Source organism: Anolis sagrei, chromosome 12 (genome assembly GCF_037176765.1).
Source record: "Anolis sagrei isolate rAnoSag1 chromosome 12, rAnoSag1.mat, whole genome shotgun sequence".
NCBI classification, from domain to species: Eukaryota; Metazoa; Chordata; class Lepidosauria; order Squamata; family Dactyloidae; genus Anolis; species Anolis sagrei.
Genome location: NC_090032.1, coordinates 20,869,701 through 20,895,109, shown reverse-complemented (window position 1 = coordinate 20,895,109; position 25,409 = coordinate 20,869,701). Strand labels below are relative to the sequence as shown.

The window sequence follows — 25,409 nt, the reverse complement described above, 5'->3', positions numbered from 1 at the left end:
CTTGAAGTTTCTTGATAGAGCAAGCACGTTCTCCTGAGGCAGGTCGATTTTCTGTTTCCGCCACCTGCTTTTCTGATCCTGGAACTCAACAAAAAAGCTCCTGTTTTGTAGCAGATTTCCTATGCTGACGATCGTGCCATCACCACCTAAGCAGTGTGAATGGGTGGTATACATTTTTCTCAGGAAGAGGCGATGATTGACAGTGTCCTAGGCTGCTGACAGATCTATGAAGACAGTTTCTTTGATCTGCTGCCTTTCAAAGCCATCTTCTATGTGCTGAATCAGGTTCAGCACTTGCGATGTGCAGCTTCTGCCTTTCCTGAAACCGGGGGTCATAAACGAGTCTATTTTTTCCATAATTCTAGGCAAAATAAGTCTCTCCAGAACTTTATAAAGACGGCACAGCATAGTAGTTACATGTCCCTTATCTGCAGATTCGACATTCCCTTTGGCCCCGAATTGGCCAAAATCCGAGTAGCAAAATAGTGAGCAAAATAGTCAGGAGAGGGCGCTGCTTCTCCATATTGAAACCAAGCCGGGTTTGCAACTTTGCAACCAGTTCTAGGCAAGCTTCTGACTTTGATTGGGTTCCCCAGGGTGCAAAGAACCTAGCGTAGACCCTAGACAGCACACTCTCTCAGCCTCAGAGGAAAGGGGAACATGCATGCTCCTTGTTGTTGTCAGGAAATCCCTTTGGAAGTGTGTCACCGGGCTTGGACTTCTGCCTTCCTCGCTCACTTTCAGAGCCATCTCCAGCGGATCCTTGGCTTACGAGAGTGGAAACACCCTCCCAGATGTTCTCCGCCAGACTTGGGAGGAGATTGCCTCCACGTTGCATCAGGCCCTCGTTCTCCTCCTCCTCCTCCTCCTGCCTTTTCCCAAACATAACAATTTGCGCCGTGTTGCAATGTTGTGTGTTTGCACAGGTGGTTGTCTGCGCACTGGGACAAACCAAAACAAAGAGGGGGAAACCCATTTTTTCCCACCCAAACATTCGGAAGGACTTCCCAATGGACACACACACAAATATATATATATATAGAGAGAGAGAGAGACGCACCAAGTCAATCAGTGAGGGTATCTGCATAGAGGTCTGTTCGAAATGAGTCAAGTGGACTGTGTGTGTGTGTGTGTGTGTGTGTTTGTATATTGGACACACACACACACAAATATATATATAGAGAGAGACGCACCAAGTCAATCAGTGAGGGTATCTGCATAGAAGTCTGTTCAAAATGAGTCAAGTGGACTGTGTGTGTGTGTGTGTGTGTGTGTGTGTGTGTATTGGACACACACAAATATATATATATAGAGAGACGCACCAAGTCAATCAGTGAGGATATCTGCATAGAGGTCTGTTCGAAATGAGTCAAGTGGACTGTGTGTGTGTGTGTGTGTGTGTGTGTGTGTGTATGGAATAATGTCCAGGGTGGGAGAAAGAACTCTTGTCTGTTGGAGGCAAGTGTGAATGTTGCAATTGGCTACCTTGATGAGCACTGAATGGCCTTGCAGCTCCAAAGTCAATCAGTGAGGGTATCTGCATAGATGTCTGTTGGAAACAAGGACTGTATATATCCCTGTGGAATGATGTCCAGGGTGGGAGAAAGAACTCTTGTCTGTTGGAGGCAAGTGTGAATGTTGCAATTGGCTACCTTGATGAGCATTGAATGGACTTGCAGCTCCAAAGTCAATCAGTGAGAGTATCTGCATTGATGTATGTTGGAAATGTGACAAGTGGAATGTATATATCTTGCCTGCCCAAGAATGTTAATTAGCATGAATGGCCTTGTTAATTAGCATGAATATTAATTAGCATGAATGGCCTTGCAGCTGCAAAGTCAATCACTGAGGGCATCTGCATAGATGTCAATTGGAAATGAGGCAAGTGGACTGTGTATATATCCCTGTGGAATGATGTCCGGGGTGGGAGAAAGAACTCTTGTGTGTTGGAGGCAGGTGGGGAATGTTGCCATTGGCCAGCTTGATTAGCATGAAAACCTTGCAGCTGCAAAGTCAATCAGCGAGGGTAGATGCAAAGTGAGGGTATATATATCTGTGGAATGATGGCCAGGGTGTGGAAAGAACTCTTGTCTGTTGGAGGCAATTGTGAATGTTGCCATTGGCCAGCATGATTAGCATTGAATGGTCCTGCAGCTTCAAAGTCAATCAGTGAAGGTATCTGCAAAATGAGGATATATATATGTGCAATGATGTCCAGAGTGGTGGAAAAAACTCTTGTCTGCTGGAGATAAGCGTGAATGTTGCCATTGGCCAGCTTGGTTAGCATTGAATGGCCTTGCAGCTTCAAAGTCAATCAGTGAGGGTAGCTGCAAAGTGAGGGTATATATATCTGTGGAATGATGGCCAGGGTGGTGGAAAGAAGTCTTGTCGGAGGCAGGTGGGAATGTTGCCATTGGCCAGCACTGAATGGCCTTGCAGCTTCAAAGTCAATCAGTGAGGGTATCTGCAAAGTGAAGGTATATATATCTATATCTATATCTGTGGAATGATTTCCAGGGTCGTGGAAAGAACTCTTGCCTGTTGGAGGCAAGTGTGAATGCTGCTATTGGCCAGCTTGACTAGCATTGAATGGCCTTGCAGCTCCAAAGTCAATCAGTGAGGGTATCTGTCTAGAGGTCTGTTGGAAACATGACAAGTAGAATGTATATATCTTGTCTACCAAACAATGTTGCCATTGGCCAGCTTGATTAGCATTGAATAGCCTTGCCACTTCAAAGTCAATCAGTGAGAGTATCTGCAAAGTGAGGGTATATATATATCTGTGGAATGATGTCCAGGGTGAGAGAAAGAACTCTTGTCTGTTGGAGGCAAGTGTGAATGTTACCATTGGCCACCTTGATGAGCATTGAATAGCCTTACAGCTCCAAAGTCAATCAGTGAGGGTATCTGCATTGACGTATGTTGGAAAGGTGAGAAGTGGAATATATATATCTTGCCTACCAAAGAATGTTGCCATTGGCCAGCTTGATTAGCATTGAATAGCCTTGCCGCTTCAAAGTCAATCAGTGAGGGTATCTGTATCTTTCGGATTCTACGATTCTGTGCATTCTTGAGCCTCCAGACATGGAGGAGACCTCCTCTATGTTTCCGTGAAGTTACGTTTTGATGTGTGGGGCCCTCCAGAGGCCATAGAGATGGTCCTCGGAGATGCCAATGTGACCCATCATACGTTTACGCATGGAACCCCATGCATTCCACGCATCAGAAGCTTATCATTTTGTTTGCCAAGCTGTGGCTTGCCTTTGACTCACTTCTGCAATGCTATTTATCTCAGTGCGCCTGACTCATGCGCCGTCACTTCCGCCCGCCTTCCACTGAAAACCAGACTCGTATGTTTGGAAAGCCTTGGAGGGGCCAAGCGTGGGGAGAAGGGGCTTCCGGAGTTGTAGTTTTCTGGGGCCACCGAATGCTTTGAACCTTTGGCTTTGGCCCGCTGGCACCCGGGAGCCTTGCTGGGATGGCTTGGGACGTGTTTCCCGCAGGCAATGGGAGGCCAATTTCCTCTTTCTGGGGAAAGGAAATGCCGCAGATTGAGAGTGACTCACGTCTGTGGAACCGTCGTCACCGTCTGGGCCTCCCGGCCTTTACTTCCACTGCCACAAAATAGAATGGTGGGAGTTGTAGTTTTCCAAAGAGTTCTAGGGCCCCGTCAAACTACAACTCCCAATGCTGTGACGCCTTGGGAGTTATAGTTTACCAAAGAGTGCTAAATCCTCATCAAACTACAACTCCCAATGCTGTGAAACCTTAGGAGTTATAGTTTGCTAAAGGGTGTGGGGCCTCATCAAATTACAACTCTCAATGCTGTGATACCATGGGAGTTATGGGTTGCTAATGCTGTCAAACCTTAGGAGTTATAGTTTGTCAAAGAGTGCTAAATCCTCATCTAACTACAACTCCTAATGCTGTGAAGCCCTGGAAGTTGTAGTTTGCCAAAGAGCACTAAATCCTCATCAAACTACCACTCCTAATGCTGTGAAGCCCTGGAAGTTGTAGTTTGCCAAAGAGCACTAAATTCTCATCAAACTACAACTCCCAATGCTGTGAAACCCCGGGAGTGATAATTTTCCAAAGAGTTCTAGGGCCCCATCGAACTACAACTCACAATGCTGTGACACCATGGGAGTTATAGTTTGCCAACGAGCGCTAAATCTTCACCAAATTATATCTCCCAATGCTGTGAAACCCTCGGAGTTATAGTTTGCCAAAGAACACTAAGTCCTCATCAAATTACGACTCCCAATGCTGTGAAACCCTGGGAGTTATAGTTTGCCAAAGAGCGCTAGGGCCTCATCAAACTACAACTCCCAATGCTGTGAAACCCTGGGAGTTATAGTTTGCCAAAGAGTGCTAGGGCCTCATCAAACTACAACTCCCAGTGTTGTGAACCCCTGGGAGTTATAATATGCCTATAATAGGGCCTCATCAAACTATGTTTCCCAATGCTGTGAAACCCTGAAAGTTGTAGTTTGCCAAAAGAGTGCTGGGCCCTCATTAAACTACAACACCCAATCCTGTGAAACCCTGGTAATTATAGTTTGCCAAAGAACACTAAATCATAATCTAACTACAACTCCCAATGCTGTGAAACCCTGGGAGTTATAGTTTTCCAAAACATTGGCTCGTACACGTTCACGTGGGACCAAGCTGCATTCATTCTCCACCCACAGGAAGCTGTGGACCTTGTAGAACTACATCTCCCAATAGTTTGAAAGTGGGGCTAAAGTGGTATAGAGTTCAAGGGAATAAATAAATACAAAGGCCCTTCCGGCTTGCGTTTTGACCCGGCGGTGTCAGGGTCCACCCCTTGGAGGCTTTGTTTGTTTGCCCCCCAGTGTTTGCAGTCCACTCAGGAAACCCTCCCCGAACCCACCCAAGTCAAAATGGGGCCTGGCAAAGGGGGGCCTTTTTGGCTTTGCAGAGAGAGGAAGTCTGCCTGCAAAAACTCTCCCAGATGCTTTGGAAAAGGAAGTGTGGGGCAGCAGATTAGTAGTTTCCTCTTGCAAAAGGGGTGGGTTCGGTGGGCTATAAATAACGCTTCTCTTCAAAGAACCGGCTGTGCAAAAGGCATGGGGAGCCCCCCCCCCGGGCAGAAAAATAATGGGTCTGGGGGCTTCGGGTGAATCCTTTTGCAGGGTTTTCTGGCCAAAGATCAGTCCTTTCTTTGCATCGCCCCAGAAGTCACTTACAATAGAAACGTTCTGCAATGGAAAAGCTATGGGTCTTGCAAAACTATAACTCCCAAGACCCTCCATATCATCATGCAGCCATGGTAGTCAAAGTGGGGTCAAACTGCGTTCATTCAATTGTGTAAATCAGTGGTCTTCCATGAAGCATATTCAGAAGGGGTTTCTGCTATTATTATTATTATTATTATTATTATTATTATTATTATTTAATAATAATAATAATAATAATAATAATAATAATAATAAAAATGTTGAGTGGCCATCTGTTGGGGTGCTTTCATTGTGCTTTTTTTTGCATGGCACAATAAAAGGGGTTGGACTCAAGGGGTTGGACTCAACCCCTTTTATTGTGCCATGCAAAAATAGAGATACATATTATTATTATTATTATGTATCATTAATTAATTAATTAATTAATAATCATAATCATAATAATTATAAAGGTTGGGTGGCCATCTGTTGGGGTGCTTTGATTGTGCTTTTTTTTGCATGGCACAATAAAAGGGGTTGGACTGGATGGCCCCTAGAGTTGCTATTATTATTATTATGCATCATTATTATTATTTATTACGAAGGCAAAGTGGCCATCTGTTGGGGGTGCTTTGATTGTACTTTTCCTGCACGGCAGAATAAAGGGGTTGGGACTGGATGGTCCCTGAAGTTGCTCCTATTATTATTATTATTATTATTATTATTATTATTAAAAGGGGTTGGACTGGATGGCCTCTGGGGTTTCTATTATTATTATTATTATTATTATTATTATTATTATTATTATTATGTAGATAGATGGATAGATGGATGGATGGATGGATAGATGGATAGATAGATATGAAAGATGGATGGATGGATGGATGGATGGGTGGGTGGGTGGATGAGTGGATAGATAGATAGATAGATAGATAGATAGATAGATAGATAGATAGGAAGGAAGAGATAGAGAGCTATAGGTGGATGATTAATAGATCGAATAGATAGATAGACTATTCGATCTATCTGATGGTAGATAGCTATAGATGGATGATTAATAGATCTGATAGATAGATAGGTAGATAGATAGATAGATAGATAGATAGATAGATATGAAAGATGGATGGATGGGTGGGTGGATGGATGGATGGATGGATGGATGGATGGATGGATGGATAGAGATAGATAGATAGATAGATAGATAGATAGATAGATAGGTGGATGATTAATAGATCGAATAGATAGATAGATAGGAAAGATGGATGGATGGATGGGTGGGTGGGTGGATGGGTGGGTGGATGGATGGACGGACGGACGGACAGACAGACAGACAGACAGACAGACAGACAGATAGATAGATATAGATAGAGATAGAGAGCTATAGGTGGATGATTAATAGATCGAATTGATAGATAGATAGATAGATAGATAGATAGATAGACAGATGGTAGATAGCTATAGACGGATGATTAATAGATCTGATAGACAGATATGATAGGATAGATGGATGGATAGATGGATAGATAGATAGATAGATAGATAGAGATAGCTATAGAAGATGGATGATTAATAGATCAAATAGATAGATAGATAGATAGATAGATAGATAGACAGATGGTAGATAGCTATAGACGGATGATTAATAGATCTGATAGACAGATATGATAGGATAGATGGATGGATAGATGGATAGATAGATAGATAGATAGATAGATAGAGATAGCTATAGAAGATGGATGATTAATAGATCAAATAGATAGATAGATAGATAGATAGATAGATAGATAGATAGATAGACAGACAGAGGTGGCTAGAAGGAATAGAGATAGATAGATAGATAGATAGATAGATAGATAGATGGATGGATGGATGGATGGATGGATGGATGGATGGATGGATGGGTGGGTGCATGGATGGATGGATGGATACATAGATAGATAGATAGATAGATAGATAGATAGATAGATAGAAAGATAGATAGAGATAGCTATAGAAGATGGATGATTAATAGATCAAATAGATAGATAGATAGATAGATAGATAGAAAGATAGAAAGATAGAAAGATATAGATAGAGATAGCTATAGAAGATGGATGAGTAATAGATCAAATAGATAGATAGATAGGTGGGTGGATGGATGGATGAATGGATGGATGGATACATAGATAGATAGAAAGATATAGATAGCTATAGAAGATGGATAATTAATAGATTGAATAGATAGATAGATAGAATAGATAGATAGATAGATAGATAGATACATTAGATAAGCTATAGATGGATGATGGATGATAGACAGATCCATGATTAGATAGAGAGATACAGAATCTAAAGGGTTTCTCAGCTGAAAAAGTTGGGAGCCTGCTTAGCGTTGCCCCGTGCGCTTGATTTCCTAGAACCCGATTCCAGTTTGGACGCTGCCATCAAAGTTGGGTTTAAACCCGACCCAGGGGCGGCTCAACCCTTACGCAAAGTAAGCAGTCGCAGTAGAGTTGATTTTGCCCAGAGGTGCTCTTGGGGGAAAATAGACCTTGACATAGGCGAGTTGTAGTTACTGGGATGTATAGTTCACCGACAATCAAGGAGCATGCTGAACTCCACCAATGGAGTTGGGGCAGGGGCGGCTCAACCCATACGCATAGTAAGCAGTCGTGGTAGAGTTGATATTGCCCAGGGGTGCTCTTGGGGGAAAATAGACCTTGACATAGACGAGTTATGGTTACTGGGATGTATAGTTCACCGACAATCAAAGAGCATGCTGAACTCCACCAATGGAGTTGGGGCAGGGGCGGCTCAACCCATACGCATAGTAAGCAGTCGCAGTAGAGTTGATTTTGCCCAGAGGTGCTCTTGGGGGAAAATAGACCTTGACATAGGCGAGTTGTAGTTACTGGGATGTATAGTTCACCGACAATCAAGGAGCATGCTGAACTCCACCAATGGAGTTGGGGCAGGGGCGGCTCAACCCATACGCATAGTAAGCAGTCGTGGTAGAGTTGATATTGCCCAGGGGTGCTCTTGGGGGAAAATAGACCTTGACATAGACGAGTTATGGTTACTGGGATGTATAGTTCACCGACAATCAAAGAGCATGCTGAACTCCACCAATGGAGTTGGGGCAGGGGCGGCTCAACCCATACGCATAGTAAGCAGTCGCAGTAGAGTTGATTTTGCCCAGAGGTGCTCTTGGGGGAAAATAGACCTTGACATAGGCGAGTTGTAGTTACTGGGATGTATAGTTCACCGACAATCAAGGAGCATGCTGAACTCCACCAATGGAGTTGGGGCAGGGGCGGCTCAACCCATACGCATAGTAAGCAGTCGTGGTAGAGTTGATATTGCCCAGGGGTGCTCTTGGGGGAAAATAGACCTTGACATAGACGAGTTATGGTTACTGGGATGTATAGTTCACCGACAATCAAAGAGCATGCTGAACTCCACCAATGGAGTTGGGGCAGGGGCGGCTCAACCCATACGCATAGTAAGCAGTCGCAGTAGAGTTGATTTTGCCCAGAGGTGCTCTTGGGGGAAAATAGACCTTGACATAGGCGAGTTGTAGTTACTGGGATGTATAGTTCACCGACAATCAAGGAGCATGCTGAACTCCACCAATGGAGTTGGGGCAGGGGCGGCTCAACCCATACGCATAGTAAGCAGTCGTGGTAGAGTTGATATTGCCCAGGGGTGCTCTTGGGGGAAAATAGACCTTGACATAGACGAGTTATGGTTACTGGGATGTATAGTTCACCGACAATCAAAGAGCATGCTGAACTCCACCAATGGAGTTGGGGCAGGGGCGGCTCAACCCATACGCATAGTAAGCAGTCGCAGTAGAGTTGATTTTGCCCAGAGGTGCTCTTGGGGGAAAATAGACCTTGACATAGGCGAGTTGTAGTTACTGGGATGTATAGTTCACCGACAATCAAGGAGCATGCTGAACTCCACCAATGGAGTTGGGGCAGGGGCGGCTCAACCCATACGCATAGTAAGCAGTCGTGGTAGAGTTGATATTGCCCAGGGGTGCTCTTGGGGGAAAATAGACCTTGACATAGACGAGTTATGGTTACTGGGATGTATAGTTCACCGACAATCAAAGAGCATGCTGAACTCCACCAATGGAGTTGGGGCAGGGGCGGCTCAACCCTTACGCAAAGTAAGCAGTCACAGTAGAGTTGATTTTGCCCATGGGTGCTCTTGGGGGAAAATAGACCTTGACATAGGCGAGTTGTAGTTACTGGGATGTATAGTTCACCTACAATCAAAGAGCATTCTGAACTCCACCAATGGAGTTGGGACAGGGGCGGCTCAACCCATACGCAAAGTAAGCAGTTGCAGTAGAGTTGATTTTGCCCAGGGGTGCTCTTGGGGGAAAATAGACCTTGACATAGGCGAGTTGTAGTTACTGGGATGTATAGTTCACCGACAATCAAAGAGCATGCTGAACTCCACCAATGGAGTTGGGGCAGGGGCGGCTCAACCCATACGCATAGTAAGCAGTCGCAGTAGAGTTGATTTTGCCCAGAGGTGCTCTTGGGGGAAAATAGACCTTGACATAGGCGAGTTGTAGTTACTGGGATGTATAGTTCACCGACAATCAAGGAGCATGCTGAACTCCACCAATGGAGTTGGGGCAGGGGCGGCTCAACCCATACGCATAGTAAGCAGTCGTGGTAGAGTTGATATTGCCCAGGGGTGCTCTTGGGGGAAAATAGACCTTGACATAGACGAGTTATGGTTACTGGGATGTATAGTTCACCGACAATCAAAGAGCATGCTGAACTCCACCAATGGAGTTGGGGCAGGGGCGGCTCAACCCTTACGCAAAGTAAGCAGTCACAGTAGAGTTGATTTTGCCCATGGGTGCTCTTGGGGGAAAATAGACCTTGACATAGGCGAGTTGTAGTTACTGGGATGTATAGTTCACCTACAATCAAAGAGCATTCTGAACTCCACCAATGGAGTTGGGACAGGGGCGGCTCAACCCATACGCAAAGTAAGCAGTCACAGTAGAGTTGATTTTGCCCATGGGTGCTCTTGGGGGAAAATAGACCTTGACATAGGCGAGTTGTAGTTACTGGGATGTATAGTTCACCTACAATCAAAGAGCATTCTGAACTCCACCAATGGAGTTGGGACAGGGGCGGCTCAACCCATACGCAAAGTAAGCAGTTGCAGTAGAGTTGATTTTGCCCAGGGGTGCTCTTGGGGGAAAATAGACCTTGACATATGCGAGTTGTAGTTACGGGGATGTATAGTTCACCGACAATCAAAGAGCATGCTGAACTCCACCAATGGAGTTCGGACAGGGGCGGCTCAACCCATACGCATAGTAAGCAGTCGCAGTAGAGTTGATTTTGCCCAGGGGTGCTCTTGGGGGAAAATAGACCTTGACATATGCGAGTTGTAGTTACGGGGATGTATAGTTCACCGACAATGAAAGAGCATTCTGAACTCCACCAATGGAGTTGGGACAGGGGTGGCTCAACCCTTACGCAAAGTAAGCAGTTGCAGTAGAGTTGATTTTGCCCAGGGGTACTCTTGGGGGAAAATAGACCTTGACATAGGCGGGTTGTAGTTACGGGGATGTATAGTTCACCGACAATCAAAGCGCACTCTGAACTCCACCAAGGATGGAATTGAACCAAATATGGCACACAGAACTCCCACGAAGGGGGGGGGGGGGGAAGAGGTCTACCGTTGAAAATTCCTAGGGCCACCTCTGACTCAACCCGCCTATGTTAAACCAGTTTGAACTGGGGGACGATGGGTGATGACGTAGTTCGGGAAAACAATATCCCGTCCATTTCCCAGGGAGCACCTGTTTGGAGGGATCAAGAGGATTAAGGCTCTCTCCCAGACTCCCTCGATTCCCCAATTTTTTCCAGTCGGATTGTAATTTCAGCCGTTGGGGCCAACCGTTGCGGCGACACAACAGCTGGCGGGGAGTGGCCAGCCGAGCACACAAACAAGCCAGGTTTTCCCACCCAAGGACCCAGATTCCCTTCCATCGCTCTCCCCAAACATAACATCAGGGTGTGGTGGGCATTGACCTTGAGTTTGGGAGTTGTAGTTCGCCTACATCCAGAGACTCATCCTAAGGCCGCGACCCCTTAGTAGAGTTCCTCATGTTGCGGTGATCCCCCGAAACATAACATCAGAGTGTGGTGGGCATTGACCTTGAGTTTGGGAGTTGTAGTTCACCTACATCCAGAGACTCATCCTAAGGCCGAGACCCCTTAGTAGAGTTCCTCATGTTGTGGTGATCCCCCAAATATAACATCAGGGTGTGCTGGGCATTGACCGTGAGTTTGGGAGTTGTAGTTCACCTACATCCAGAGACTCATCCTAAGGCCGCGACCCCTTAGTAGAGTTCCTCATGTTGTGGTGATCCCCCAAACATAACATCAGGGTGTGGTGGGCATTGACCTTGAGTTTGGGAGTTGTAGTTCACCTACATCCAGAGACTCATCCTAAGGCCGCGACCCCTTAGTAGAGTTCCTCATGTTGCGGTGATTCCCCCCAAACATAACATCAGGGTGTGGTGGGCATTGACGTTGAGTTTGGGAGTTGTAGTTCACCTCCATCCAGAGACTCATTCTAAGGCCGCGACCCCTTAGTAGAGTTCCTCATGTTGCGGTGACCCCCCAAACATAACATCAGGGTGTGGTGGGCATTGACCGTGAGTTTGGGAGTTGTAGTTCACCTACATCCAGAGACTCATCCTAAGGCCGCGACCCCTTAGTAGAGTTCCTCATGTTGTGGTGACCCCCCAAACATAACATCAGGGTGTGGTGGGCATTGACCTTGCGTTTGGGAGTTGTAGTTCACCTCCATCCAGAGACTCATTCTAAGGCCGCGACCCCTTAGTAGAGTTCCTCATGTTGCGGTGACCCCCCAAACATAACATCAGGGTGTGGTGGGCATTGACCGTGAGTTTGGGAGTTGTAGTTCACCTACATCCAGAGACTCATCCTAAGGCCGCGACCCCTTAGTAGAGTTCCTCATGTTGTGGTGACCCCCCAAACATAACATCAGGGTGTGGTGGGCATTGACCTTGCGTTTGGGAGTTGTAGTTCACCTACATCCAGAGACTCATCCTAAGGCCGCGACCCCTTAGTAGAGTTCCTCATGTTGTGGTGATCCCCCCAAACATAACATCAGGGTGTGGTGGGCATTGACCTTGAGTTTGGGAGTTGTAGTTCACCTACATCCAGAGACTCATCCTAAGGCCGCGACCCCTAAGTAGAGTTCCTCATGTTGTGGTGACCCCCCCAAAGATAACATCAGGGTGTGGTGGGCATTGACCTTGCGTTTGGGAGTTGTAGTTCACCTACATCCAGAGACTCATCCTAAGGCCGCGACCCCTTAGTAGAGTTCCTCATGTTGTGGTGACCCCCCCAAACATAACATCAGGGTGTGGTGGGCATTGACCTTGAGTTTGGGAGTTGTAGTTCACCTACATCCAGCAACCCCTTAGTAGAGTTCCTCATGTTGCGGTGATCCCCCCAAACATAACATCAGGGTGTGGTGGGCATTGACCTTGAGTTTGGGAGTTGTAGTTCACCTACATCCAGAGACTCATCCTAAGACCGCGACCCCTTAGTAGAGTTCCTCATGTTGTGGTGATCCCCCCAAACATAACATCAGGGTGTGGTGAGCATTGACCTTGAGTTTGGGAGTTGTAGTTCACCTACATCCAGAGACTCATCCTAAGGCCGCGACCCCTTAGTAGAGTTCCTCATGTTGCGGTGATCTCCCCAAACATAACATCAGGGTGTGGTGGGCATTGACCTTGAGTTTGGGAGTTGTAGTTCACCTACATCCAGAGACTCATCCTAAGGCCGCGACCCCTTAGTAGAGTTCCTCATGTTGCGGTGATCCCCCCAAACATAACATCAGGGTGTGGTGGGCATTGACCTTGAGTTTGAGAGTTGTAGTTCACCTACATCCAGAGACTCATCCTAAGGCCGCGACCCCTTAGTAGAGTTCCTCATGTTGTGGTGATCCCCCCAAACATAACATCAGGGTGTGGTGGGCATTGACCTTGCGTTTGGGAGTTGTAGTTCACCTACATCCAGAGACTCATCCTAAGGCCGCGACCCCTTAGTAGAGTTCCTCATGTTGTGGTGATCCCCCCAAACATAACATCAGGGTGTGGTGGGCATTGACCTTGAGTTTGGGAGTTGTAGTTCACCTACATCCAGAGACTCATCCTAAGGCCGCGACCCCTAAGTAGAGTTCCTCATGTTGTGGTGACCCCCCCAAAGATAACATCAGGGTGTGGTGGGCATTGACCTTGCGTTTGGGAGTTGTAGTTCACCTACATCCAGAGACTCATCCTAAGGCCGCGACCCCTTAGTAGAGTTCCTCATGTTGTGGTGACCCCCCCAAACATAACATCAGGGTGTGGTGGGCATTGACCTTGAGTTTGGGAGTTGTAGTTCACCTACATCCAGCAACCCCTTAGTAGAGTTCCTCATGTTGCGGTGATCCCCCCAAACATAACATCAGGGTGTGGTGGGCATTGACCTTGAGTTTGGGAGTTGTAGTTCACCTACATCCAGAGACTCATCCTAAGACCGCGACCCCTTAGTAGAGTTCCTCATGTTGTGGTGATCCCCCCAAACATAACATCAGGGTGTGGTGAGCATTGACCTTGAGTTTGGGAGTTGTAGTTCACCTACATCCAGAGACTCATCCTAAGGCCGCGACCCCTTAGTAGAGTTCCTCATGTTGCGGTGATCTCCCCAAACATAACATCAGGGTGTGGTGGGCATTGACCTTGAGTTTGGGAGTTGTAGTTCACCTACATCCAGAGACTCATCCTAAGGCCGCGACCCCTTAGTAGAGTTCCTCATGTTGCGGTGATCCCCCCAAACATAACATCAGGGTGTGGTGGGCATTGACCTTGAGTTTGAGAGTTGTAGTTCACCTACATCCAGAGACTCATCCTAAGGCCGCGACCCCTTAGTAGAGTTCCTCATGTTGTGGTGATCCCCCCAAACATAACATCAGGGTGTGGTGGGCATTGACCTTGCGTTTGGGAGTTGTAGTTCACCTACATCCAGAGACTCAAACAATGATGGATCTGGACCAGACTTGGTACAAATACTCAATACGGCCAAATGTGAACACTAGTGGAGTTCGGGGAAAATAGACCTTGGTATTTAGAAGTTGGAGTTGCTGGGATTTATAGTTCACTTACAATCAGAGAGCACGCTGAACTCCACCAATGATGGAATTGGCCAAACTTTGCAAACAGAACTCCCACGACCAACAGAAAATACTGGAAGGGTTTGGTGGGCGTTGACCTTGAGTTTGGGAGTTGTAGTTCACCTACATCCAGAGTCTCAAACAATGATGGATCTGGACCAGACTTGGCAAGGATATACTCAATATGCCCAAACTCCACCAACAATGGAATTGGGCCAAACTTGGCACACAGAACTCTTGCACACAGAATACTTGCGGGGTTTGGTGTGAACACTGGTGGAGTTTGGAGAAAATAGACCTTGGCATTCAGAGAGTTGTAGTTGCTGAGATTTATAGTTCACCTACAATCAGAGAGCACGCTGAACTCCACCAATGATGGAATTGGTCCAGACTTGGCAAGGATACTCAGTCTGCTCAATTGAGATCACTCGTGGAGTTTAGGGGAAAATGGATCTTGGCATTCAGGAGTTGTAGTTGCTGGGATTTATAGTTCACCTACAATCAGAGAGCACTCTGAACTCCACCAATGATGGAATTGAACCAAACTTGGCACACAGAACTCTTGCACACAGAATACTTGCACGGTTTGGTGTGAACATTGGTGGAGTTTGGAGAAAATAGACCTTGGCATTCAGAGAGTTGTAGTTGCTGGGATTTATAGTTCACCTACAATCAGAGAGCACGCTGAACTCCACCAATGATGGAATTGGGCCAAACTTGGAATTCAGAACTCCTACGACCAACAGAAAGTACTGGAAGGGTTGGGTGGTCGTTGACCTTGAGTTTGGGACTTGTAGGCTGTTAGGAATAATGGGAGTTGGAGTCCAAAAGACCCAGAAGGCCGAAGTTTGCTCAATCTTCCCTCTTTTGGGATTTTTCTGTCATTTTTCCAGGCCAAAAACTCATCATTTCTGGCCTCCAGGAATCTCACAGAAGGGACGTGGGTGTTCCTCGCAGTCATGTTCCTGCGGGATATATATAGCTTTCCTCTCCATCGCTCCTCTCTCTGCCTTTCCTCGCCCAATTTGGAAAGAGGGAGTGCCGAATCCCGAAGGAACGGAGCGAGAGGGGAGATGTCGGGATTCCCAAGAGAAGGCCCTCCTTGCCAACTTTGCTCTGGAAAGAATGACGCAAGGCTTGCTGATTATATATCTATATATCTAGATATCTAATCTATATATATATGTACATTAATAGGCTCTATATTTAGCTATATCTCTTTCCTTTCCAAGCAGTGCAACATTTTAAGAAATCCTGGGATTTGTAGTTTAGGGAGTGGCCCTTTGGACCTCCCAGCCGGAGCTCTGGTGTCGGTGCGCACAAAGGAAATGCCACCGTCCCCAGGAAACTACAACTCCCAGGGAAAAGCCATTGACCTTGGGAAACTACAATTCCCAGGATTACACCCACAGTAAAGCCATTGGCCTTGGAAAACTACAACTCCCAGGATTCCATCCAGAGGAAAGACATTAATCCTGGAAAACTACGACTTCCAAGATTCCACCCAAAGGAAAGGCATTAACCTTGGAAAATTACAACTTCCAGGATTCCATCTGGAGGAAAGCCATTGACCTTGGGAAACTACAACTCTCAGAATTCCATCCAGAGGAAAGGCATTAACCCTGGAAAACTACGACTTTCAGGATTCCACCCAAGGGGAAGCCATTGGCCTTGGAAAACTACAATTCCCAGGATTCCATCCAGAGGAAAGCCACTGCCCCTGGAAAACTACAAATCCCGGGATTCCACCCAGGGGAAAGTCGTTGACCTTGGGAAACTACAAATCCCAGGATTCCGCCCAGGGAAAAGCCACTGACCTTGGGAAACGACAACTCCCAGGATTATATCACATTGAGCCGTGGCAGTTTAAATGGCGATCAGACTGCCTTCATTCTCCAGTGTAGCTGCACCCAGAGGACGGACATTGACCTTGGGAAACTACAACCCCCAGGATTCCACCCACAGGAAAGGCATTAACCTTGAAAAACTACAACTCCCAGGATTCCTCCCAGGGAAAAGCCATTGACCTTGGAAAACTACAACTCCCAGGATTCCGCCCAGGGAAAAGCCATTGACCTTGGGAAACGACAACTCCCAGGATTATATCACATTGAGCCGTGGCAGTTCGAATGCGGATCAGACTGCCTTCATTCTCCAGTGTAGCTGCACCCAGAGGACGGACATTGACCTTGGGAAACTACAACCCCCAGGATTCCACCCAAGTGAAAGCCATTGATCCTGGAAAACCACAACTCCCAGGATTCCATCTGGAGGAAAGCCATTGACCCTAGGAAACTACAACTCCCAGGATTCCATCCAGAGGAAAGCCACTGACCCTGGAAAACTACAAATCCTGGGATTCCACCCAGGGGAAAGTCATTGACCTTGGGAAACTACAAATCCCAGGATTCCACCCAGAGGAAAAACTACAATTCCCAGGATTCCACCCAGGGGAAAGCCATTGGCCTTGGAAAACTACAACTCCTGGGATTCAACCCAGGGGAAAGCCATTGACCCTGGAAAGCTACAACTCCCAGAATTCCATCCAGAGGAAAGGTGCTAACCCTGGAAAACTACAACTCCCATGATTCCGCCCAGGGGAAAGCCATTGACCCTGGAAAGCTACAACTCCCAGAATTCCATCCAGAGGAAAGGCATTAACCCTGGAAAACTATGACTTCCAGGATTCCACCCAGGGGGACGGCATTAATCCTGGAAAACTACGACTTCCAGGATTCCACTCAGGGGAACGGCGTTAATCCTGGAAAACTACGACTTCCAGGATTCCACCCAGGGGAAATCCATTGACCTCAGGAAACTACAACTCCTAGGATTCCATCGCCTTGAGGCATGGCAGTGGGGCTCAACCTGCCTTCCCCTGGGTGGAATCCTGGAAGTCGTAGTTTTCCAGGGTTAATGCTGTTCCTCTGGGTGGAATCCTGGGAGTTGCAGTTTTCCAAGGCCAATTGCTTTCCCCTGGGTGGAATCATGGGAGTTGTGGTTTTCCAGGGTTTAACGCCTTTCCTCTGGGTGGAATCCCGGAAGTTATTGTTTCCCTAGCTCAATGGCTTTCCTCTGGGTGGAATCCTGAGAGTTGTGGTTTTCCAGGGTTTAACGCCTTTCCTCTGGATGGAATCCTGGGAGTTGTAGTTTCCCACGGCATAGAAAACTGTGTCTTGGAAAACCGAAGACAAACAACTCCGGGAGAGAAGTGAGCGGAATGGGAGCCAAACAGGATTTAACAGGAAGGGGTGTGTGTGTGTGTGCAATGGACACAGTGGAACCGAAAATCACATTTCAAAGGGTTTCCAAGTACTTGGCTCTGTTCTCAGACAATAGCCGGGCAAGGGCCAAAGGCACCGGAAAAGGCTCTTTTGCCAGGCAGACGCAATTTTAATATTCCAGACGTTTCCTTGCAAGGCCGGGGCAAATCTGGCAGCGATCCTCAACCTTCCTAATGCCACTGACCTTGGGAAACTGCAACTCTCAGGATTATGTGTTGACCCCCAACCATGACATTATTTTCGTTGCTACTTCAGAACTGTCATAGTGGTATTGTTATGGGGTTGGGGTGGGGTGGAGTGGTGATTTTGTCATTTGGGAGTTGTAGTTGCTGGGATTTCTAGTTCACCTACAACCAAAGAGCACTCTGAACTCCACCAATGATTGAATTGAACCAAACTCTGCACACAGAACTCCCATGACCAACAGAAAATACCCAAATGTGAAAACTGATGGAGTTTGGGGAAAATAGACCTTGACATTTGGGAGTTGTAGTTGCTCTTTGATTGTAGGTGAACTATAAATCTCAGCAACTTGAGTATTTGTACCAAGTTCGGTCCAGATCCATCATTGTTTTTGTCCAGGGTGCTCTCTGGATGCAGGTGAACTACAACTCCCAAACTCAAGGTCAATGCTCAATATGCCCAAATATGAAAACTAATGGAGTTTGGGGAAAATAGACCTTGACATTTGGAAGTTGTAGTTGCTGGGATATATAGTTCACCTACAACCAAAGAGCACTCTGAACTCCACCAACAATGGGATTGAACCAAACTCTGCACATAGAACTCCATGACCAACAGAAAATACTGGAAGGGTTTGGTGGGCATTGACCTTGAGTTTGGGAGTTATAGTTCACCTACATCCAGAGACTCAAACAATGATGGATCTGGACCAGACTTGGCACTGATACTCAATATACCCAAATGTGAATACTGCTGGAGTTTGGGGAAAATAGACCTTGACATTTGGGAGTCGTAGTTGCTGGGATTTATAGTCCACCTACAATCAAACCTCACCAATGATAGAATTGGGCCAAACTTCTCACACAGAACCCCCATGGGGTGACTTAATGATGTGAGCCTCCCTCCAGCCTTGCACGCTCTCCCTTGCACACACATACGCACCAATGTGCCAAGCATGCCTGCTCTCCCTTGGAGTCTCAGAAAGAGCCCTCCCCTTGGATGGGAAGCCGGCCAATCACAGCGGAGGAGGGATTTTGGTGGGAGGATTTGCAGGGCTCAGGGTGCATTGCAGCAGGTGGTCAGTGGTTTGCTCCTCTCCACACTCGCATGTTGAGGATTCCACTTTTTACCCCCATTTCTTGAGGTTGGCTCTGCATCTCGTGGTGCCCGAGCGCAGTCTGTTCAGTGCCTTCCAGGTCACCCAGTCTTCTGTGTGCCCAGGGGGGAGTCTCTCATTTGGTATCAGTCATTGATTTGAGCCTGCCACTTTTGGACTCTCGCTTGCTGAGGTGTTCCAGCAAGTGTCTCTGTAGATCTTAGAAAACTATTTCTAGATTTAAGTCGTTGACGTGCTGGCTGATATTCAAACAAGGGATGAGCTGGAGATGTCTCTGCCTTGGTCCTTTCACTATTGGCTGCTACTTCCCGGCGGATGTCAGGTGGTGCAATACCGGCTAAGCAGTGTCATTTCTCCAGTGGTGTAGGGCGCAGGCACCCTGTGATAATGCGGCATGTCTCATTAAGAGCCACATCCACTGTTTGAGCGTGGTGAGATGTGTTCCACACTGGGCATGCATACGCAGCAGCAGAGTAGCATAGCGCAAGGGCAGATGTCTTCACTGTGTCTGGTTGTGATCCCCAGGTTGTGCCAGTCACCTTTCATATTATATTGTTTCTAGCACCCGCTTTTTGCTTGATGTTCAGGCAGTGCTTCTTGTAGGTCAGAGCACGGTCCAGAGTGACTCCTCCCAGGGATTTGGGTGCGCTGCAATGCTCCAGTGGGATTCCTTCCCAGGTCATAATCCTCAGAGCTCGGGATGCTTGTCTGTTCTTGAGAGGAAAGGCACATGTCTGTGTTTTAGATGGACTAGGGATCAGCTGGAAAATAGGCAGTAAGAGCACCTAGAGCTTCGGAAAGCTTCTGTTCTACCATCTCAAAGCTCCCTGCTTGAGCGGTGATGGCACAGTCATCAGCATAGATGACACTCTCTGTCCCTTCTGGCAGTGGCTGGTCATTTGTGTAGATGTTGAACATGGATGGAGCAAGCTTGTTTTCCCTGTAACAGGCAGTAAGGGCACCTAGAGCTTCGGAGAGCTTCTGTTCTACCATCTCAAAGCTCCCTGCTTGAGCGGTGATGGCACAATCATCAGCATAGATGAAGCTCTCTGTCCCTTCTGGCAGTGGCTGGTCATTTGTGTAGATGTTGAACATGGATGGAGCAAGCACGCTCCCCTGAGGCAGGCCGTTCTTCTGTTTCCGCCGTCTGCTTCTCTGGCCCTAGAACTCAACAGAAAAGCTCCTGTTCGGTGGCTGATTTCCTTGAGTGGTGATGGCACGATCATCAGCATAGATGAAACTCTCTGTCCCTTCTGGCAATGGCTGGTCATTTTTGTAGATGTTGAACATGGATGGGGCAAGCACGCTCCCCTGAGGCAGGCCGTGCGACCCTTTGAAACCCAGTCACAACCCCTCCAGTGGCCGCGACCCCCAAGTTGAGAAATGCTGGTCCATAGGGTAAAGACTGAGCATGAAGGTTATATGGCTGTTGGAAAGAATAGCACAATCAAAACACTCCCAACAGATGGCTATCTTTGAAATAGGAATCCATCTGCCAGCACACCGCCCTAGCCTTTGTATATTTTTGGGTGTGCGCTCTTGTTGTGTGTGCGAAAACAGCCGCCCGCAGCTGCTAGGATCCAGCTGATTCGAGTCAATGAATAACCAGGAAGGTCAAGAAGGAGGCCCGAGGGTTAGGAAGCCGGAAAAAGGGACATTTCGTCCCAGTCCAGTCCCTTCCTTTGGCCCAACCAGGCTGATTTGGGGGATTTTCGGAGCTGGAAAAAGACCCCGCTTTGCCATTGGATCCCTCTCCGGCGCTTTTCTGTAAGTTTCAGAAAGTGAAGGAAGAGTTTGGCATGTTTACAACCAGAAAAAAGTAAAAAAAATTATTTAATTCTGTTGTGATGTTTGCATATTTGTATATGGTCAATAGTATGCTAATGCTTTTATGCTAAGCCACTTTGTCTCCTCTGGGTGGAAGCCTAGGAGTTGTAGTTTCCCAAACTCAATGGCTTTCTGGGCAAAATCCTGGGAGTTGTCATTTCCCAAGCTCAATGGCTTTCCTCTGGGTGGAATCCTGGGAATTGTCATTTTCCAGGGTCAATGGCTTTTCTCTCGGTGGAATCCTGGGAGTTGTAGTTTCCCAAGCTCAATGGCTTTCCTCTGGGTGGAATCCTAGGAGTTGTCGTTTCCCAAACTCAGTGGATTTCCTCTGGGTGGAATCCTAGGAGTTGTTGTTTCCCAAGTTCAATGGCTTTCCTCTGGGTGGAATCCTGGGAGTTGTAGTTTCCCAAGGTCAATGGCTTTCCTCTGGGTGGAATCCTAGGAGTTGTCATTTCCCAAGCTCAATGGCTTTCCTCTGGGTGGAATCCTAGGAGTTGTTGTTTCCCAAGTTCAATGGCTTTCCTCTGGGTGGAATCCTGGGAGTTGTAGTTTTCCAAGGTCAATGGCTTTCTGGGCGAAATCCTGGGAGTTGTCATTTCCCAAGCTCAATGGCTTTGCTCTGGGTGGAATCCTGGGAGTTGTCGTTTTCCAGGGTCAATGGCTTTCCTCTGGGTGGAATCCTGGGAGTTGTAGTTTCTCAAAGTCAATGTCTTTCCTCTGGGTGGAATCCTAGGAGTTGTCACTTTCCAGGTTCAGTGGCTTTCCTCTGGGTGGAATCCTGGGAGTTGTAGTTTCCCAAGGTCAATGGCTTCCCTCTGGGTGGAATCCTAGGAGTTGTCACTTTCCAGGTTCAGTGGCTTTCCTCTGGGTGGAATCCTGGGAGTTGTAGTTTCCCAAGGTCAATGGCTTTCTGGGCGAAATCCTGGGAGTTGTCATTTCCCAAGCTCAATGGCTTTGCTCTGGGTGGAATCCTGGGAGTTGTCGTTTTCCAGGGTCAATGGCTTTCCTCTGGGTGGAATCCTGGGAGTTGTAGTTTCCCAAGGTCAATGGCTTTCCTCTGGGTGGAATCCTGGGAGTTGTCATTTTCCAAGCTCAATGGCTTTCTTCTGGGTGGAATCCTGGGAGTTGTAGTTTCGCAAGGTCAATGGTTTTCCTCTGGGTGGAATCTTAGTAGCTGTCGTTTCCCAAGCTCAATGGCTTTCCTCTGGGTGGAATCCTGGAAGTTGTCATTTTCCAGGGTCAATTACTTTCCTCGGGGTGGAATCCTGGGAGTTGTAGTTTTCTCTGGGTGCAGCTACACTGGAGTGGTGATGGCATGATCGTCAGCATAGATTAAACTCTGTCCCTTCTGGCAGTGGCTGATCATTTGTGTAAATATTAAATGTTGATGGCGTAAGCACGCTCCCCTGAGGCAGGCCGTTCTTCTGTTTCCGCCATCTGCTTCTCTGGCCCTGGAACTCAACAAAAAAGCTCCTGTTCGGTAGCTGATTTCCTTGAGCGGTGATGGCACGATCATTGGCATAGATGAAACACTCTGTCCCTCATCACTGGTCATTTGTGTAGATGTTGAACATGGATGGAGCAAGCACGCTCCCCTGAGGCAGGCCGTTCTTCTGTTTCCGCCATCTGCTTCTCTGGCCCTGGAACTCAACAAAAAAGCTCCTGTTTGGTAGCTGATTTCCTTGAGTGGTGATGGCACGATCGTCAGCATAGATGAAGCTCTCTGTCCCTTCTGGCAGTGGCTGATCATTTGTGTAAATGTTGAACATGGATGGAGCAAGCACGCTCCCCTGAGGCAGGCCGTTCTTCTGTTTCCTCCATCTGCTTCTCTGGCCCTGGAACTCAACAAAAAAGCTCCTGTTCGGTAGCTGATTTCCTTGCCCTGGAACTCAACAGAAAAGCTGCTGTGTACTAATTGATGGCAACTCTGTTGAGAGGTATTTTTGCGTAGAGGGCAGTTCAGGCGATGATTTGGAGCAACTTTGGTTGCTATCGGTTCATTCCGAACGGTGTTATGACCCAGGAGGCCAAACTTTTTGACCCACCCGTGTAGCATTTTGCAAGGCGTCCTGCATGTGTTATCAAAGGCATGGGATGTTCTCTCCACGTGACCGAGGAAACGGCAAACAAAGGAGGGTTCTTTCAGGCCGATGCGTGGAGGTCGGATGTGCCTCGTCTTGGTTCTCGGTTCACATTCCGTTCCGTCACATCTATTTTCAAAAGTGTGACTTTTCGGGATGGAAACGCTTTTCGCTTTTCTGGGGGTGATTGCTTTGGTGTCGACTCCTTCTGTCCTTGGAATGTGTGTAGCAGCCATGGCTCAATGCAATGGGACGATTTGTACATTGATGCTTTTCTGTTGAGCTGCTTTGGGTCTCCCGCAGTAATAATAATAATAATAATAATAATAATAATAATAATAAGTGAGTTTTAGTTTGGCAAGGTCCAAATCATCATAAGCTTGGCCAGGTTATGTCCAGCTCATTAAAAGAAATACTAATGCAGCGTTCGTTCCTATATTACTTGAATCAATCTCCAGATCATGAGCTAACTTGGGCTCTCCAGGTGTTTTGGACTTCAACTCCCACCATTCCTAACAGCCGCAGGCCCCATACTCAGGTCCTCCATTTGTGGGAGTCGCAGTCGTGTCTGGAAGTGAGTGAAGGTACTACAAATCCCATCATCTGTGATGCATCCTCTCCCAAACTGGATCAGGATGTAAAATGGGTCATAGGGGGACTGTGTGCCAAGTTTGGTCCAAGTCTGTCATTCGTGGGGGTCGCAGTGGTGTCTCGAACTGAGTGAAGGTATTACAAATCCCATCATCTGTGATGCATCCTCTCCCAAACTGGATCAGGATGTAAAATGGGTCATGGAGGGACTGCGTGCCAAGTTTGGTCAAGGTCCGTCATTCGTGGGGGTTGCAGTGGTGTCTGGAAGTGAGTGAAGGTACTACAAATCCCATCATCTGTGATGCATCCTCTCCCAAACTGTATCAGGATGTAAAATGGGTCATGGAGGGACTGTGTGCCAAGTTTGGTCAAGGTCCGTCATTCGTGGGGGTTGCAGTGGTGTCTGGAAGTGAGTGAAGGTACTACAAATCCCATCATCTGTGATGCATCCTCTCCCAAACTGGATCAGGATGTAAAATGGGTCATGGAGGGACTGCGTGCCAAGTTTGGTCAAGGTCTGTCATTCGTGGGGGTTGCAGTGGTGTTTGGAAGTAAGTGAAGGTACAGCAAACACCATAATCCACAGTCCATCCTCCCCCAACCTGCATCAGGATGTAAAGTGGGTCATGGGGGAACTGTGTGCCAAGGTTGGTCCAGGTCCATCATTCATGGGGGTCACAGTGGTCTCTGGACGTGAATGAGGGTGCATCAAATCCCATCATCTATGGTCTGTCCTCCACCAACCTGCATCAGGATATAAAGTGGGTCATGGGGGGACTGTGTGCAAAGTATGGTCCATGTTTGTCATTCGTGGGGGTTGCAGTGGTGTCTGGAAGTAAGTGAAGGTACTTCGAATCCCATCATCCATGGTCCAATCTCCTCCAAACTACCTAAGAACGTAATGTGGGTCATGGGCAATCTGTGTGCCAAGTTTGGTCCATTCTCATGTCCAGAGACCACTGTGACCCCCACGAATAACGGACCTGGACCAAACTTGGCACACAGATTGAGGGTACTTCAAACCCCATCATCCATTGTCCATCCTCCTCCAAACTACCTCAGGATGTAAAGTGCATCATGGGGAATCTGTGTGCCAAGTTTAGTCCAAGTCCATCATTCGGGGGGATCACAACCTGTCTTTGAAACTGGGGCATCCTTGATGGGCATCCTAAAGTTTGGTCCAAATCCATCAGTCATGGTGGTCACAGTGGTGTCTGGAAGGAAGTGAAGGTACTTCAAATCCCATTATCCATTGTCCAATCTCCTCCAAACTACCTCAGGATGTAAAGTGGTTCATGGGCAATCTGTGTGCCAAGATTGGTCGACGTCCGTCCTTTGTGGGGGTTGCTGTCATATCTGGAAGTAAGTGAAGGTACTTCAAATCCCATCATCCATAGTCCAATCCCCTCCAAACTACCTCAGGACGTAAAGTGGGTCATGGCAATCTGTGTGCCGAGATTGGTTGAAGTTCGTCATTCGTGGGGGAATCTGTGAGCCAAGATTGGTCAAAGTCCATCATTCATGAGGGTCGCAGTGGTGTCTGGAAGTGAGTGAAAGTACTTTAAATCCCATCATCCATGGTCCAATCCCCTCCAAACTACCTCAGGACGTAAAATGGGTCATGGGGAATCTGTGTACCAAGTTTGATCCAGGTCCGTCATTCGTGGGGGTCGCAGTGGACTCTGGACGTGAATGAGTGTGCTTCAAATCCCATCACCCACGGTCCTTCCTCCTCCAAAGTATATCAAGATGTGAAGTGGGTCGTGGGGAATCTGTGTGCCAAGATTGGTCGAAGTCCGTCATTCATGAGGGTTGCAGTGGTGTCTGGAAGTGAATGAAGGTACTTTAAATCCCATCATCCATGGCTCATTCTCCCCCAAACCACATCAGGACATAAAGTGGGTTTTGGGGAATCTGTGTGCCAAGTCTGGTC

At 47.3% G+C, this 25,409-nt stretch overlaps 1 protein-coding gene across 3 annotated transcripts in view; it reads left to right on the top strand.

The window, feature by feature from the left end:
* Positions 1–25,409, top strand: part of ARHGEF2 (Rho/Rac guanine nucleotide exchange factor 2) — a 129,621-nt gene that overhangs the window by 18,113 nt on the left and 86,099 nt on the right. The window contains exon 1 of one of the 3 annotated variants that reach the window (XM_067472558.1): positions 20,649–20,744. The exons of the other annotated variants lie outside the window; for them this stretch is intronic. The gene's annotated coding sequence lies outside the window, so the exon portion shown is untranslated. Of the gene's footprint in view, positions 1–20,648; positions 20,745–25,409 lie in introns of those variants that run through there. 3 annotated transcript variants of the gene reach the window in all.